At 41.3% G+C, this 16,547-nt stretch overlaps 1 protein-coding gene across 1 annotated transcript in view; it reads left to right on the top strand.

The window, feature by feature from the left end:
* LOC150080871 (band 7 protein AGAP004871-like) overlaps nt 1-16,547 on the top strand; it is a 200,255-nt gene that overhangs the window by 58,997 nt on the left and 124,711 nt on the right. The window lies entirely within an intron of this gene.

Here is a 16,547-nt window from a genome sequence, read left to right on the forward strand (position 1 = left end):
GAAGTAATTTAAGTCACTGAGTGCAATGTAAGATTTCAAAGGTACGCATTTCAAAGAAGGGCAGTTCACTTTCAGTATGATGACTTCAATTTTATAAAAATCAGTCCCCCATGAGCTTGAACAGATAACAGCCTTTCGATCATTAACACTTTTAAATCGTCTCCTTACCGTATTTCTTCTCGTGCTATAGTTAATAAGCCATAGCCCGGGGGGGGGGGTTCTTCATTCACATAATTTTAGTACACCACGATATCTGTAACATCAGTTCAATAACTGATGTTACAGTTTGTTGTTACTGATAATGTCATCAGTTCAATAACTGGTGACATTATCAATTTTGGCTCTTCAGTTGGTGAATTCATGTTATTACGTTCGTGTAAGTATAATGTATGAGAATACGGTTGACTGGATGGACCTGAATTCTCAAAAAAAGATAATCCTGTCATTAAACGGATTATATCCGAGCACTGAAACAACAACATTCCCCTTGAGAAATACTGCCGCTTCATTCCTGCTAATGAACTTATTAACCAAAATAAAATACTCTGTAATCATCTGACTTATAACTTAAAACTCACTTATAACCTTGGAATTCCAGTTTTGTTCATTCAATTTTTGCTTTTACAATGTCTAGCTTTCCATTGTTCATTTCCGTTATAATAATCTGCGTCTTTAAGAAGCTACAAACTGAACTCTTCTTTCAATGCTGGCAAACCTAGTGATTGGGCTTCCTTACAGCTTTGATCCAGTCACATCATCAAGCAAGGGCGTATTCCGGGGGGGGGGGATATGTCTCCCTTAACCATGCGCATAATTGTATGCATATAAGTGTTCCTAGGTCTATCTAAATAAAAACACTCAAAAACCTGGTCATCGTGCTCCCCTTAAGATGATACCTGGATACGGCACTGAACTGACCAATTCTATTCAGTGGAGTTTGCTGCTCTTCCACAGTATCCGGTTCAGATCTAACGCTTAATCTCCAGCACCAAATCTCTTCCAAATATTGGGCATCTACCCATTCAGTTTTCTTAGCAACCATATGGAATTGGTCTGCCATTGCCTTCTTCCCAGCATTTTATGCCTACCGCAAAGCGGGTTGGCATTTCTTCCAATTAATGATAATATGCTAAGCATATCATCATTAATGTAGTAGCAATGCCAGTCGTCATTTCCCCTTCTGTTGAAACAGGACATACCAGATGTAGGTAGGGTTGCCATTTGATCGAGACAGGCTGTACATTATGCTTCATCAACCCGGTATTTGAAAGGCCTGGAGACCCCCCCCTCTCAATTACCAACTGTGCAAGGTAAAGAAAGCTGGCTAAAATTTGTAAATAGTTTTTTATTGACTTTATAAAATAACACCAATACTTCAATGTTTCTAGTGAGAATGTTGTTGTTGTTGCATAATTTTGCACATTTAAGCTGCTCTCACACTAGAGCAACTCGATTTCGAAGCGACATTGCTTGCGACCACATGACTAAAGTTCTACGCACTTGGTGACTAGTTTCAATTAGTCGTGTATAAAATTTGTAAAATTTGGACTATGTCATTGCTGTGTTTATGTATTTGAAATAAAACACAATTTAAAAAGAAAATGGTGATTCCATGCATATATTCAACTGTAGAACATTTATAGCTGCTAATGAACTTTCACAAGATGAGCAGAATTTAAATCGTTTTATCGCATGTCTGAAAAAGCTTCTTGGAATCAGTTCAGAAAGTTAGTGTCCAGGTATGTAGAACAAACCAAACATCAGACAGCGTGCGAGTTTTAACTATTAATAACGCTAATAGAGGAAACAACTTGAAGCGCCTACTTCCCATCTTAATCAACAAAATTCTTCCATGTGATTCTCCTTATATCTATTATACATTGAAATGGAGGTTCGCCATAACAAACTTGCTAGCAATCACCAAAACAATTCTGGAGTCAATTCAAGAGTTAGCTGTAGTTTATCCGATTGTACAATCCGCATTTTAATACATCGAAGTCTATGCGCTCCTGCAGGTGTGCAAGGAAGCACACTAGATTAAAAGCATCTTCTTACACTCTTAAAAGTGTTGCCTCAATTGAGAAAAATCCGCACTAAAGATATTCTCCCTAAAACCACATATGGTAGATGAACCTGGAAATCTGCAGAACTCTAATCCTACTAATTTAACGTAAGCAGCAGAATCTCTCATTTTCCCCCTCATAACAGCATTTCACTTGAATGCTTCGGCGACTGGCAAGTCAAGTCATCAGCGTCCAGTTGTCTGCAGGCAATGTTTCAGTTAGCTCAACGCTGATTGATTGGGACATGTGTACAGTATATGTAAAGGCATCTGCGCATGTAGTACAGTGGTATCGTCACCCCACACCGGGTGGAAAAGGCCCGAGTTCGAATACCGTCGATGACGCGGGGAATTTTAATGGGCTTTTTTCACTTCGTGGCTGAGTTAGTCGGTCTCAGGCGTAGATAGCAAGGTTTTTCCCCAAGGTTTTCGTCCAGCAAAACAGACAATTATCGACCATAGAACACACGCAATTAACAGACATAAGACACAGCACGGCAGATGAATTTAATTATTCGGGTAATCTAAAAATAATAATTTGTTAGTTTTTAGTATATGTAAAGGGCGGTACTTGGAACGTCTATTCAATTCAGCCTCGTGTCGCTGTGAAGAACAGAGTCAGCTGTAAAAGGTCCAGAAATATGACTGGTGGAAGTTTGTGCGTGTTCTGTTGTTTTGGCCGCTTAGTTACTCAGAAGCATCAGTTTCCTGGAGAGATGATTCTGGGTACTCGTCCACATCATGGGAAGGTAGGCCAGTCCCAGTAAAGCACGTACCCGTATCAAAATAAACTATGACCCACCTGGTGATGTGGGCCAGGATTCTCTGGGGGCCCATTCCAGCGGGACAACAACAACAAAAAAAAAAAAAAACACCCGTGGTGCAGGTTATGAGAAAAAAAAAAAAAGGAAAGAGAAAAAAGTAAAGTAAAAAAATAAAATAAATAAAAAAGAAAACGTCGGGATTTTCATCTGTGAAAAAAAAATAATTATAAATTAATATAAATGAAAAGGTATATACGTTGATCTTTGTATGGTGCTTGAAGTTATGGGGCTGCCGCATTAGTTATAAGCATATCTTTCCTTCTAGCAAAGACAGCAGCCGCAAAAGCCTCGAGTGCAGACAGGTGATGTGGGGTCAGAACAAGTTGGTCAACTTGATTTACGCTGAAGGATTTCGCAGCTAATTCCTAATGTCTTCATAGCAGGCACATTCGTGGAAAAGATGTCACCAATTTTCTTTTGCTCCACAGAAACAGAGGTCAGTGTGTAACAGGCTTAGTTGGCAAGTTTTTCGTTAAGGGACCCATGCCCAGTAATAAGATATGATGTTTCCAGACTAATCGTAAACCATGAGCTAACCTTCTTTGACATCACAAAGGAGACATCCGGTAGGAAATTTCTAGTTACAGTACCAACAGTTGGTCCCACCTTATTTCCAGATATTTATCAGCTCGTTAAAGCATTCAGTTTTTTCCCTTTTATTATAAGCATTCAGCGATAGGTATACAGGGTGATTCACTACCAGTGCGACCAACTTGCAGGAGGTGTAGGGGACACAAAGACGAATCGGAATCACATAGCATTGCAGGGTCCGAAATGCCTTCGTCATGCGGTAGAGGACATTGAACGGGAGGTCGCGTGAACAGCGATCCCGCTGGAAGTCAGCATTTGCGAACCGGTTCCCGAGGCAGTAGGATGGACGAGTATTCAAACGTTGAACTGGCCATGTACCTCGCGTATGTAGCTGCAGACTGTAACGGGCGCGCCGCTCTGTGCTTGTACCAGGAACGTTTCCCGCACAGGCGTGCTCCTCATCATACGATTTTCGCATGTGTGCACAGAAGGTTACGTGAGACTGGTTGTTTCACGAGAGGTACCATGAATCGAGAGCGAACGACGAGGACGCCAGACAATGAGGAGAATGTCCTACGTCTTGCAGAAGGCAATCCAAGTACGAGTACTCGAGCGATATGCCAACGATTGGGTATTTCCCAATCAACTGTATGGAGGATACTGTCAACAAACCAAATGAGTTCATACCATCTGCAACGCGTCCAATCATTGGAGCCTGCGGATTATCCACTCCGGAGGGCTTTTGCTACTTGGTTGCTTCAACAGAAACGGTTCGCAAATGCTGACTTCCAGCGGGATCGCTGTTCACGCGACCTCCCGTTCAACGTCTTCTACCGCATGACGAAGGCATTTTAGACCCTGCAATGCTATGTGATTCCGATTCGTCTTTGTGTCCCCTACACCTCCTGCAAGTTTGTCGCACTGGTAGTGAATCACCCTGTATATCCATGATGGAGGTAGATATTGCTTTTTTTGAGCCTGACGCATAGTCCTCTAAATATTACAAATACGTCTAACGGGAGAGTCCCTGCAATAACTTTGGTTGCTGCAGTGGAGACCGATGCGGCAGATGCGATGTGTTGCTATTAGCATTGCCCTCTAGATCGAGTTGAGTTTTCCTTCATTTTGACGCTTACCACTTTGAGGAATAAAGCTCCGGCCGCGAATGAGACTATGGGAAGGAATACCTTTATCGTAGAGGAGCACGGTTCGCCTGGACAGGCCCCACTCACTTATTGAAATTCTAATGATGGAGGCTGTAAACTTCCTGGTTTTTCACGAAGGTGTTGTAGGTGAGGTATAAATAATAACCTGTGGTCTATGATCACGCCAAGGCCCTGGCCTGCACAACCAGGGGGAGCTGGATACCATTAATATTAATTTTGACCTGGGGGGCCTTCTTACATCAAGTTTGGTTTTAAAAATCATCATCTTTGTTTTTGTGTGAATTATCTGAAGTTTGTTGGTTGCCACCCTATCAAGGACTTTCTGCGCTCTCAGTTCAAGGACAGATCTTGACCTGAGATGATGACCTGAGATGATGACAGTCAAATCGTCGGAAAATGCAATGACTTTAGTATGCTCAAATGATTTGTATAGCCAGTTTTGCCATATTCCAGACCAGGGGTCCCAGAACCGAGCCCTGGATACCCCCGGTAAATAGGCCTGTGGATCTGTTGGTATTTAGATTTTACTATGATCCATCGCTTTTAAAAGTAGCTTCGGTTCAACCAAGAGAGAGAGATTGCGAGAGCATTCTGCAGATCTGAGGAGTTCCAGGGCGCTTTCCCAGCACACGTTGTCAAAGGCCCCCCTCAAAGTCAATGAACAGGGCCACTTCGTTTTCGTACATGTATTTGTTGAAATATTTGTTCTGTCTCTCATTTCTAACAGTGAAAATCGTAAATGTAAGGCACTCCTACATAGAGCCGCGCAATCTCTATACATTTCTTCAGAAAAGTCGAAAGCGCTTGGAATTAGCCTGGATTACTCATTTCATTATTTGTTACGAAAAATCTCCCAAACAGGAACTGGAAGTAATTCTTAAGAAGATTAGCATCAAAAAATGTCCTGAGGGCATTTTTGATGTTAATCAATTTTTCCAACAAATACTTTTTTTTTTTTTTTTTAAATATCAGTATGTGTGTTAAGCGCCAGAGCAACTAAGTCTATGAGATGACAGTATATTGTCTCCCACATGTGTAAATTGAGTGCATTCTATGATCGATTTGTCAGTTAGCTGGGGAGGAAACGCCAAATGATTTATGTAGCCATAGGCAACTGAGCACAAAATTTAGCAACCTTGCAACCTCAGATGTAAAAGATAAGTTGTTGTGTGTGTTACATACAGTAGTGGTCAATCTCTGGTGGAAAACAAAAAGAAAAAAAATGCATGATTCATTATTGTTTCGAGAGTGTGCGTTTGAGAATTGAATAGGTTCTGAAGACAAGTATAGAGGTATCCCAGTTCAACAGGCCCTCGGAACAAAGAGGATGACAGACCAGGGAACCTCAGGGGCAGTGATTAGTTGTAGGAGGGGAGGAAAACAAATATTGGAAGTAAAATTAAAGGTCGATAATTGGTTTTTGGACTAACTTTCCGAACTGATTCCAAGAGGCTTTTTCAGATGTGCGATAAAACGATTTAAATTCTGCTCATCTTGTGAAAGTTCATTAGCAGCAATAAATGTTCTACAGTTGAATATATGGATGGTTGAATAAATCAGATCTGCACATTCTGTATCGCTGCAACCTGTATCACGACGACAGATCTACACTACAAACTGATGGCAGCAACTTTTCTAAAGGAAATGAAATAGCACTGACTGAAAATTCTCAATCGTTCTCAGCTCTACAACAATTCTCCTCTGCTGTTTTCACCAAAAGAAAGCAACTCTTCTCGAGTCTATCATCATCTCAACAAGGAACCAACCCAACACCTGCAATGTCTATCGATAGCGCTAAAAACTGATATCACCTGCCATCTTCTTTTTTTTTTTCCTTGGCTGGTATCCTCGTTTGGGCAGCTGTGGGTACGAGATTAGCTAGCACCCTCTGGTATAGCACTACCTCCAGTGGGTTTGGTTTTCGTCCTTCCTAGGACAGACAAAGACTGCGGTCTTGTGGTTTCTTGTTCCACAATTTATACTTCTGATTAGTTGCGTGATGTGATTTGCTGTGTGGACATGTTACATGTTCATTTCACTTATGACATTGTAATTAACATCACTCTGACTACGTATATAATATAATATGTATGTATGTATATAGCGAATTTGCCAGTTTCTGGCTAGGGGCAGCTTGTTGTTTTGTTAATAAAGTAATAAAATGCAGGCAGGCTGAATTTCGATTCGTCAGAAAATATGACGGTGTCCCATTGTTTTTTTTTTTTTTTTTGTCCATGAAACATGAGTGTTAGCCCAAGCAAGTCTGCTTCTTCCTCATTTGTTGGGTCAACAAAGGCTTCTTCTTGGGCCAATAGGTATGCAGACCACATTCTGAAAGCCATCTTTGGATAGGTCGTGCACTTGTTTCAACACCAGAGGCCATCTCAAAGTCCAGATTTAGATCATGAGCACTAGCATGGCGATTACGAAGGCATAGCTGTTTCAAATAGTAGTGGCATAGCCGTTTCAAATATCTATCTTGGGAATTTAGTCACTCTCTTACGGTCAGATCCAGGTCTTCTCTTCACATCACCAGTTTCACGCTTTAATTTCAGCAGCCAGGATACTGTTGACTGGTGGAAGCCTATTTTATCAGCGATATCATGCATAGAAAGTCCTTCCTGGGACAGAGCAACAGCTACATTTTTTTTTCTTGGTGTAAACTGAACATATGGAGTCATGCTTACACCTCTACAAAACAGGATACTAAGGAACGTGTATACCCTTCCAACGCCGTATTTATTTATAGGAACGGCTGATTTCGGATAGTTCGTGCACTTGTTTCAACACCAAAGACCATCTATTGGATCAGACAGTAATTGCAATAACTGTTTGATGCAATTGAAGCGTTATCTGATGCAATACCTTTGCTTTGCGACAAACAAAATGACTATAATCAAACAATCTTATGCATTTCACTACAGATGTTGCTTTTTTTAAGGTGATGCAGTTTTTTTGTCCGCCACAGTATATTAGGAAGGGTTGAAGGTATTTTGGGAAATCAAACTAGATCCATGTAAATTTCTCAGAGAAACATCGATGAGTAAAGTAAGAGATGATGTACCGGGCGGTTATAAAATAAGTTTCCCTATTCAGGAGACCCTAACGGTTATGTGCATGCTGTTGTTGTTTGTTATTTGGTTTTTGGAGCATTAGCAACTAAGGCCATGTTGCTCCGGGGATATGCGGTGGTCATTCCCTGACCTTTCCGCATCCTCCGTATTTGGTGGTGACGGGCTCGAACCCCGGTCTAATCAAGAAGCGTGTGCTACGCATTGCTGCTCCTTCCCACCTGGCTACGGAGGCGCTTATGTGCATGCATGTACGTGTCCTGGTATGAAGGGTGGCTCCTAGACATAAGCCCATCTCCACCTATTACTCCTGTGATAGCTCAGAACCTCTTCAAAACAGGCCTGAAAAAGTGTTGTGTCAGGCCATTTCGCCACCAGGGATCAACCAACACCTGGATCACCCATTCTCTGTATGTGCTATAATGCACAAATCCCGCACCCACTGGATGAAGTACTTATGCATACCGGTAGGTGCAGGCAATGCCAGACTTGGAAGCCAGCAAAAAAAAAAAAATCCAACTAGGAACAATGTACACTTGTTGAAACAAAAGAATATTATACAATTATTTACATGTAAATAGCAAATACATACATACACTTAGGATGACATTAACAGTAACACTTAGATTAACATTATTTCCACTTAGAGTCCATCCACAAATGCAAGCCTGCATTTGAGTATCCAGGAGCGGAAGATCAATTCCCACTATAATCCAGAAACATTCAATGAAGATGACTGTACAGCAAGCATTCTGTCGTCAAATGTACAGCACTTCCGTTAATTGGTATCCTTCAATAGAGTTCTTAACTCCTGTCTTCTTTTAAAAACTTTGGCCGAGAATTCCTGAAGCAAAGCAAAGATGTCCCAGCTCTGAACCAAGAGAGGTAAATTATTCTCCGTGAGGTTTGGTAACCTATTTAGCAATTCCTACCTGTCTGAAGCATACAGTCCGCATTCAAGGATGACATGTATCCAAGATTCAATCTCACCACACGAACAGTTGGGGTCAGATTCTAATCTTCTTTCAAATATTTTGGCCCTTAGGCTATGTCCAGTGATTAAGTAACTCGTTGTCATAGTGGGAACAAACAAAGACAACCCCTTGTTCATTGCAAAGCCTGGAATGAACCTTCTTGTAATGGTTCCAAACACACTGATATCCCAACGTTGCTGCCAGCAATTCACAAGCTCACCCCAAATTCTACGTTTTTCCTCCTTTATGTTGTTATTTGGGGTAGAGGTGATATTCAATATTTGTAACGGCCTTCTCTTCTTTAAGTAATATACAATATCTCGGGAAATAATGTGTAAATCCAAGGGGATGGTACCTGAAATAACCTGCAAGGCATTTGTCGACACTGTCCTGGGAGCGCGTATAACTGTAAGCAGCACTGTACGTTGCAGGGACAGAAGCTTAGCTTTAGTTGTAACCTTGGTAGCAGCCGCAAACCAAATACCAGCACCATAAAGCACAATGGGAAGAAAAATCGTCTTGTAGTACAATACCAGAGTTTTTTTGGATAAACCCCATTCCTTACAGGAAATTCTAACAACTGCAGCTACAACCTTTTTGATTTTTTCATTGATTTTAGTGGCATGTACATGAAACCTGAGACGATCAACTAAAGTTAAACTCAAATACTTGGTGTTCTGTACATATGGAATTTGAGTATCATATAGGGTTACCTTTAGCGGCCTTCCATTATCGAAGCGGTGTTTAAACACCATGAAATTGGTCTTGGTGACAGAAATCTTTAGTTTATTTAAACCGGACCATGCCAATAAATCATTCAAAACTGACTGACTGACTTTTTTTGTTCGAGAATTTGTCTTGATCCTCCTTGCACAGCCACCACCAGGTTATCTGCATATGCAACTTTGATGAACCCTTCGCTATCCTTTGTGAGCCACTGGTCTAGCACTGCATTCCAGAAGAGAGGTCCCAAGACTGAGTTAGCGCTGTGAAAATCGGTGGGTATGTCACTTAGGGTATGGGGAAGCGATTTGTAGAAGAAAAAAATTTGTTCAAATTTCCGCCACTAGGGGAAAAACGGCGCTGCATATATGTAATAGTTGTCATTTACTTCAAGACACACTGCTTATACAAATGATGTCCTGTTAGATAAAAGCAGAAAGCCAACGCCACTGTCAATAATCATTATGGCTCTTACAAAAAAGGAACATGCTCTTTTAGTAAAACTGTTCTATCAGAATAATAGTAACGCTAATGCAGCTAATATCGGAAACTTAAAGGTTTGCAGTGGGGCTTCGAAAACTAATAAAGAAATTTGAAGCGACCGGGGAGTTAACTGTAATTCCACACAGGGAACGACCATGTATCGGAACGGAGGTATTGGATGAAGTAGCAGATGCAAAAGCCTCCGAGTCAGAGTGCGAAACACTACCAGTCAATAGTGCCAGAGGTGTGTCAAGAGACTTGAACCTTCCTTGGTCTACTGTACATAAAGTGCTTCAAATAATTTTACGCTGGTTCCTGTACAAGATTCACATAGTGCAAGAACTAAAGTCTTGCGATCAGCAACAACGAATAGACTTTGCTCTACGATTTCTGATTCGTATGGAACTTGACGTTACATGGGCTCGAATGATCTTGTGGGCTGATGAGGCACATTTCACTCTTCATGGGGTTGTAAATGCAGAAAACTGCCGAATATTGGGAACTTCTCTTCCATTTGCTGTGCAGGAAAGACCACAACAAAGTCCATACGTTACAGTATGGTGTGGATTCACAGCAGTTAATAATCGGACTTTTCTTTGAAGGGTCTACACCTCATGGCCCCGTAAGGTCAACGATAACTAGTGAACGGTACTGCGCGCTTCTAAAAGATCACATTATTTTTGCTCTGCAAGAAAGTCAATTGAAAACCGTAGTGTTCATGCAAGACGGTGCCCTCCCCACCTTGGTCGACAAGTGAAGGAACTGCTCCGTAAATGACATTCAGATTCAACATTCAGAAATGATCGCATCATTTCTGAAGACTTTACGCAGTTCTGGCCAGCCTGATCAGCATATCTCAATTCCTGTGATTTCTGGCTATGAGGATACCTGAAGGAAAACCGCCGTAGCCCAGTGGTCAGGCGCGTGGGTGAAAAAGTACACGTGCCTTGAGTGACCGGGGTTCAAGCCCGTGACTGCTAAATACGGTGCTGTTTCTTGTATTCTGTCTATCTTGTGAATTCCTCTGACCGTTTGGTGGTCCCGGAGTATAAACTTTTTTTTTTTTTTTTTTTTTTTTTTATTAGTTTACCGTGGCGGCATACAGATGCTTGTCAATTTGAAAGCAAGCATTAAACAGCATGTAGCTAACGTCTGCAATGAGATGCTATGCAAAACTGTACCGCACACCATCCTCCGTTTTCAGAATGTCATCTCAAGTGAAAGAAAGCACATAGAACAATATCTGTAGATTTCTAAATTCTGATATTAAAATCTAATCCTAAGTTAAGTATCCCATCTCATGTTTACAGTGCCATTTCTCCCCTGGTGGCGGAAATTTAAACTTTTTTTTTCTTCTACAAATCGCTTCCCCATACCCTAAATTACATATTCACCGATTTTCACAGCGCTACCTCTAACCGTTTTGACACTAGGGTCTCCTGAATAGGGAAACTTATTTTATAACCACCCAGTACTTTCTAATGTTTTTCTCAGCAATTTACATGGATCAGTTTGATTTTCCAAAATGCCTTCAGCCAAAAGTTCCAAAAGGTTCCTTGGAGATATGGTCTGCTGTTCCACAGAGCACTCTAAGGAAAACTTTGGATCTAGTGCTCTGGGCCCTTGAATGGGCAAATATATGGGATCACCTGACTTACACCACCTCAAGCCACATTGTATACAACCTCAACTATAGTCACTAGAACTCCCGTCATGAAAATAAAAACGTTTTTATTTATTTATTTTATTTTATTATTTTTATGCACTGGAATATCTAGAGCACTGTTTTGCAAAGCCAGAGACCTCTGAAGTTCACCAGCACTGTTAAAGCCTGAAGTGACTGATCGGTTCACAGATAATGTTTCTGTAACCTTAAGCACGCTTCAAACTGATCCAGACCTCGAACTCTGACTCCAACTAAAGAGAAACCAACCACCAAACTGTGGAAACATAAAATTAACAACTATTTATTGCCATTAGGGTCTTCAACAAATAGACTGTTGACCAACACCCAGAATGAGTGTAACGATGTGTAGTGTCACAATGAATAAGACTGTATATAATGTAGATAGTACTGGTGTCTATAATTACGTACAGTGTTCGGTCAGTTTGCTGTTTGCTGGACGAAAAACTCGAGTTTCCGGGAAATAAAACTCAGCAACCCTAGCCCTGAGACCGACTAACTCTAGTTCCTTAGCTTTTGAGGACTAGTGCTACATCCATGACACTTGAAATATCAAAAAAAAAAATATATATATATACAAAGGGTACTAGGAAAGTTTTGCAATACAGCTTTGTTTATTTAATTTTTTCAAAGTAATTTCCTCTACATTCAATACACCTCTCCATCCTCCGAAACCAATCTTTAAACCAGTTCTGCCGAGTTTCACTAGGGAGTAAAGCACACTCGTTGTCCCAAGCCCGTAGAAAGTCCTCATCACTGGAAAACCGCCTCCCTTTTAGCTTCATTTTCACATGCGGGAACAGTGCAAAGTCGCAGGGAGCAAGGTCTGGACTGTAGGGAGGGTGCTCGAGAAGTTTCAGTCCTGTCGTGGTCAAATATTCGGTGCAGGCTTTGGCGCGGTGAGCTGGAGCATTTTCGTGATGGAGGTACCAGGTGTCCATTCTTGACTTTGGCCGCAGGTTCTTCATAGATCCAATGACTTTAGGCAGGCATTGTTCAGTATACCACTTAGCTGTGACTGTCTTCTGCGTGTCCAAAACGACACGTTCCACAATTCCACTCGATTTGAAAAATACAGCTATCATTTTCTTCTTTACAGATCGGGATTTTCTGACAATTACGGGTGTGTCGTCATCATCAAAGACCCAAACTTTGTTTTGAGCCTTGGTCGGCAGATCGTAATAGTACAGCCAAGTCTCGTCACCTGTCACGATGTTGTTCACATACCGAGATTGTCCCTTATCAAACTTTTTTAACATCTCCCGGCACCAAGTCACACGTCGTGTCATCTGCTCTTCAGTCAGTTGATGCGGCACCCAGAGAGAACAAAGTTTCTTCAGATGCAAATGATCTTGCAGAATCGAACGAATTGCTGGTGCATTTAGGCCCAAAGTATCCTCTATCTGTTGGTAGGTCACTCGCCTGTTTTCGTCAAGCATTTTCCTCACAGTAGTAACGTTTTCCTCCGTAACTGACGTTCGTGGCCTTCCCGGCCTCTCAGAATCCTCCAGCGTGAAATTTCCCCTTTGGAATTCTCTATACCACCTGAATATCGTTGTACGATGTGGACAATCATCATCTAGTGCAAGAGTCATTTCTTCTAAGCACTGGTCTATGGTTAAACCACGCACGAAATTATACCGCAAAACTGTCCTTATCTCATTTCGTGACCACGATGCCATCGCAAGCACTTTACACTCTCACTACTAATGAATAACTGAGCCCATCGACTTGGCGCGGCGGCTACTATGCACGTATGAACATGTCTCAACATGCAGCAACAAGCAGCTTCCTGTGATTCATTGTTGCGTCATATTGCAAAACTTTCCTAGTACCCTTTGTATATATATTGAAGGATTGTATGCTTTTCGTGTTTCGATATCAAGTTTTCAGAAAGGCCATACCAAACCACGAAAGTTGTATTTATTTATTAAAATAAATAAATACTTTATTTATATACTTTCAGTGCATCATTTATTAGAATAACTGCACTGAAATTCTGGTCAATCTTCGTTAATCACGTGATTTAATTCTTTACAATTTTGGTTATCGAATCCAAAATTATAAAGAATTAAATACAGTAGCTTTCATCATTAAACACACGCTTCCTTAAATAAAATTTAGCATTTCTGCTTTTATTTATTTTATTATTTATTTACTTATTATTATTTTACATATTTCAAAACTAGGCTTTCGTCCATTTTCCTTCGTCTGGATTGTTAGAAATCATGTCGGGTACAGAGATACTCTTTTGCCCAAAAACTTCTATTCATTTCCTCATCTGGAAATCGACCTACTGAGAGATAAATCTCTCACTGTTCTCTAATTACACTTTTAATAAGATTCTTAACCAAGGTTTCAGATGTACGGAAACTGAAATCTTCAGGGGATGCAGTGCATTAAATTTTATTACTGCGCTAATGATGAAAAGATCTTTATGAGGTTATGTGTTTCGAATACGAAACTGACTTCTGATCTCGCTTAACTGGGAAAGAGTTGCTGTAATTATTTTTGCGCTTTCATTACTAAAGCGCATTACTGTCTGCTCTTCTAAGAATGCTATACAAAGCATTTACAGTACTTTCATTATTCTTTAGCTAGAAACAAATATCGCTTGTTATAATCTGTAGCTGGACGAGCCAAACAATGTTATGCAGCAGACAAGTGTCATGCAACATTTATTGGCCATGGATCCGCCATGAATAAGATAAGTGGTCCAGAACCAGAGTGTGTTTGCTAGGAGCTACAATTGATGTTACCAACACATTGTCAGATTTTAAGGGAGATAAAGAGAATTATTATTCATGTAGGGACTAACGATATTAAATGTTCACATGACTCTGTTGGAGAAATATCAGACTATGCTGAGAAAATGCCGCGAGTCTACAGTTCTGCCCAGACACGATAGTAGGGCCTATATACCGAAAAGCTTGTGGATTAACTCGAGACGAGGGAATCTGCAAGGTCTAGAGAGAAATTTTTACCAGCGTAGCCCACATTTGTAAGTATTAGGAATCTATTTTGTAGAGATGGTATTCATTTGAAAAAAAGGTGACGCAAGGATTTTTGCCGGTATCATTGAGGATACTCTAAGGGTTCAGGGAAACTGCTAGTAGGGTAGAAAGGTAATTTAGATCCGCATTTATCTGATGATAAATGCGGATCTATGGGTCAAAGTAATGCTTGCTGTAATCTCATGAACTCTTGTTTGTTGCCACTTCAGCCGAAATTGATAGGATGTTCTGAGGGTAGTAATGTTTCAAATGAGAAGGAAGATATACCTTCGGATACAAACCTAAGTAACTTCGAGGGGTGTGTCAGGGTAGTAAACTATAGAAGATTACTTAGTCTCAACTGTATCTACAGTAATGTCAGGAGCGTTGACAATAAAATGGCTGAATTTAAACTCCTGGTTAGGACAACTAATGCTGATATAATAGGGCTAACAGAAAGGGAGTATCACTATTAAGGTCGAGAACATCACAAACAGCCCCTCTCCCTTTCAGGAGTGAAATCTTTTAGCGAGACGCCCTGAGCCCACTGTGGTTCTGTCCAGCACTCAACCTGCTATCCACCATGCTCAACATCAGCAAGTATGGATATAACCTCAAAGAAGGAAGGAAAAAGCTGTACACTCTCACCCACCTGATTTACATGGATGACATCAAGCTCTACGCGGAAACCGAGAAGCAGCTCCGTCAAAAATAATGTTCTTGTTTATACTCCGGTACGACCATCAGGTTAGTGGAGTTTACAATAAATCAATCAATCAATACAAATTGTTAATCGTATTTAGCAATCACGGGCTTGAACCCCGGTCTACTCAAAGAGCATGTGCTACTGCACTCGCGCTCCTGACCACTCGACTCCGTCAAGCCTACTACTCCGGATAACCGAAGAATTCAGCAATGATATCAGGATGGAATTTGGGCTAGACAAATGCAAGACCCACGGATTGCACCAGGGAAAATTAGTCGGCCAAAACTACCAGCTGCAGACTAGTAAAGAAATCGAAGCTATGACATAGGGAGAGACCTACAAATACATGGGGATGAGGCAGGCTAAGTAGTTAGAGCACAAAAGAAATCAAGGTCTGCTTGACCGAAAAATACCATTAGAGACTCATAAGTCTGCTGAAAGCAAAGCTGAACGGAGGAAACAGTTAAAACCATAAACACCTAATGCAGTCCCAGTGTTAACGTATTCCTACGGTGTCATAGATTGGACTAACACCGAGCTGAGGATATCATGAGAAAGACAAGGACAATGATGAACAACAGCCGCCAACACCACCTAAAGTCAGCCATGGAGATACTGACAATAGATTGAAAAGGAGGAAGGGGCCTAGTAAACCTCATGAGCAACAGAAAACAGTGATTGATTAAAAAAAACTGAAAGATTACTTCCAGAAACGCACAACAGCACTCTACCAGGCCATATGGAAGACAGACAAACGGTATACCTCACTCAACCTAAGCGAAGAGTCCCCTCCCATCCAGAGGCGTCTCCGTAGCCAGGTAGGCAGGAGCAGCAGTGCATAGCACACGCTTCTTGATTAGACAAGGGTTCGAGCCAGTGACCACCAAATACGGAGGATGCAGAAAGGTCAGGGAATGACCACCGCATATCCCGGAGCAATGTGGCCTTAGTTGCTAATTCTCCTAAAAACCAAATAGCATAACTCCTCCCATTCGGACCGACCGGGCTAGCCAGGTGGGTAAAGCACCTGCCTGGCAACCAAAGGTCGCGGGTTCGGATCCCGCCTCGGGCTTGGATCAAAGTACTGCAAAAACCTTGGGAGGTGCATTATGACCACAGAAGCCGATGCGCCAACAACTACCAAAAAAAAAAAAACTCCCATTCAGAGGGCACAAACGAAGCTAGAAATATGGGCAGAGAAGGCACTCCATTGCAGACACCACAATGACCTCCATCAAGATCACATAGATAAAATTGCTTCCAATGCATGGCTCACGAGCGTGATTGTCTTCTCCGAGACTGAAGGGTTCATGCTCGCCATCCAAGACCA

The sequence above is a fragment of the Mastigoproctus giganteus genome, chromosome 9 (assembly GCF_048544385.1).
Source record: "Mastigoproctus giganteus isolate SK-2022 chromosome 9, ASM4854438v1, whole genome shotgun sequence".
In the NCBI taxonomy this organism is placed as follows: Eukaryota; Metazoa; Arthropoda; class Arachnida; order Uropygi; family Thelyphonidae; genus Mastigoproctus; species Mastigoproctus giganteus.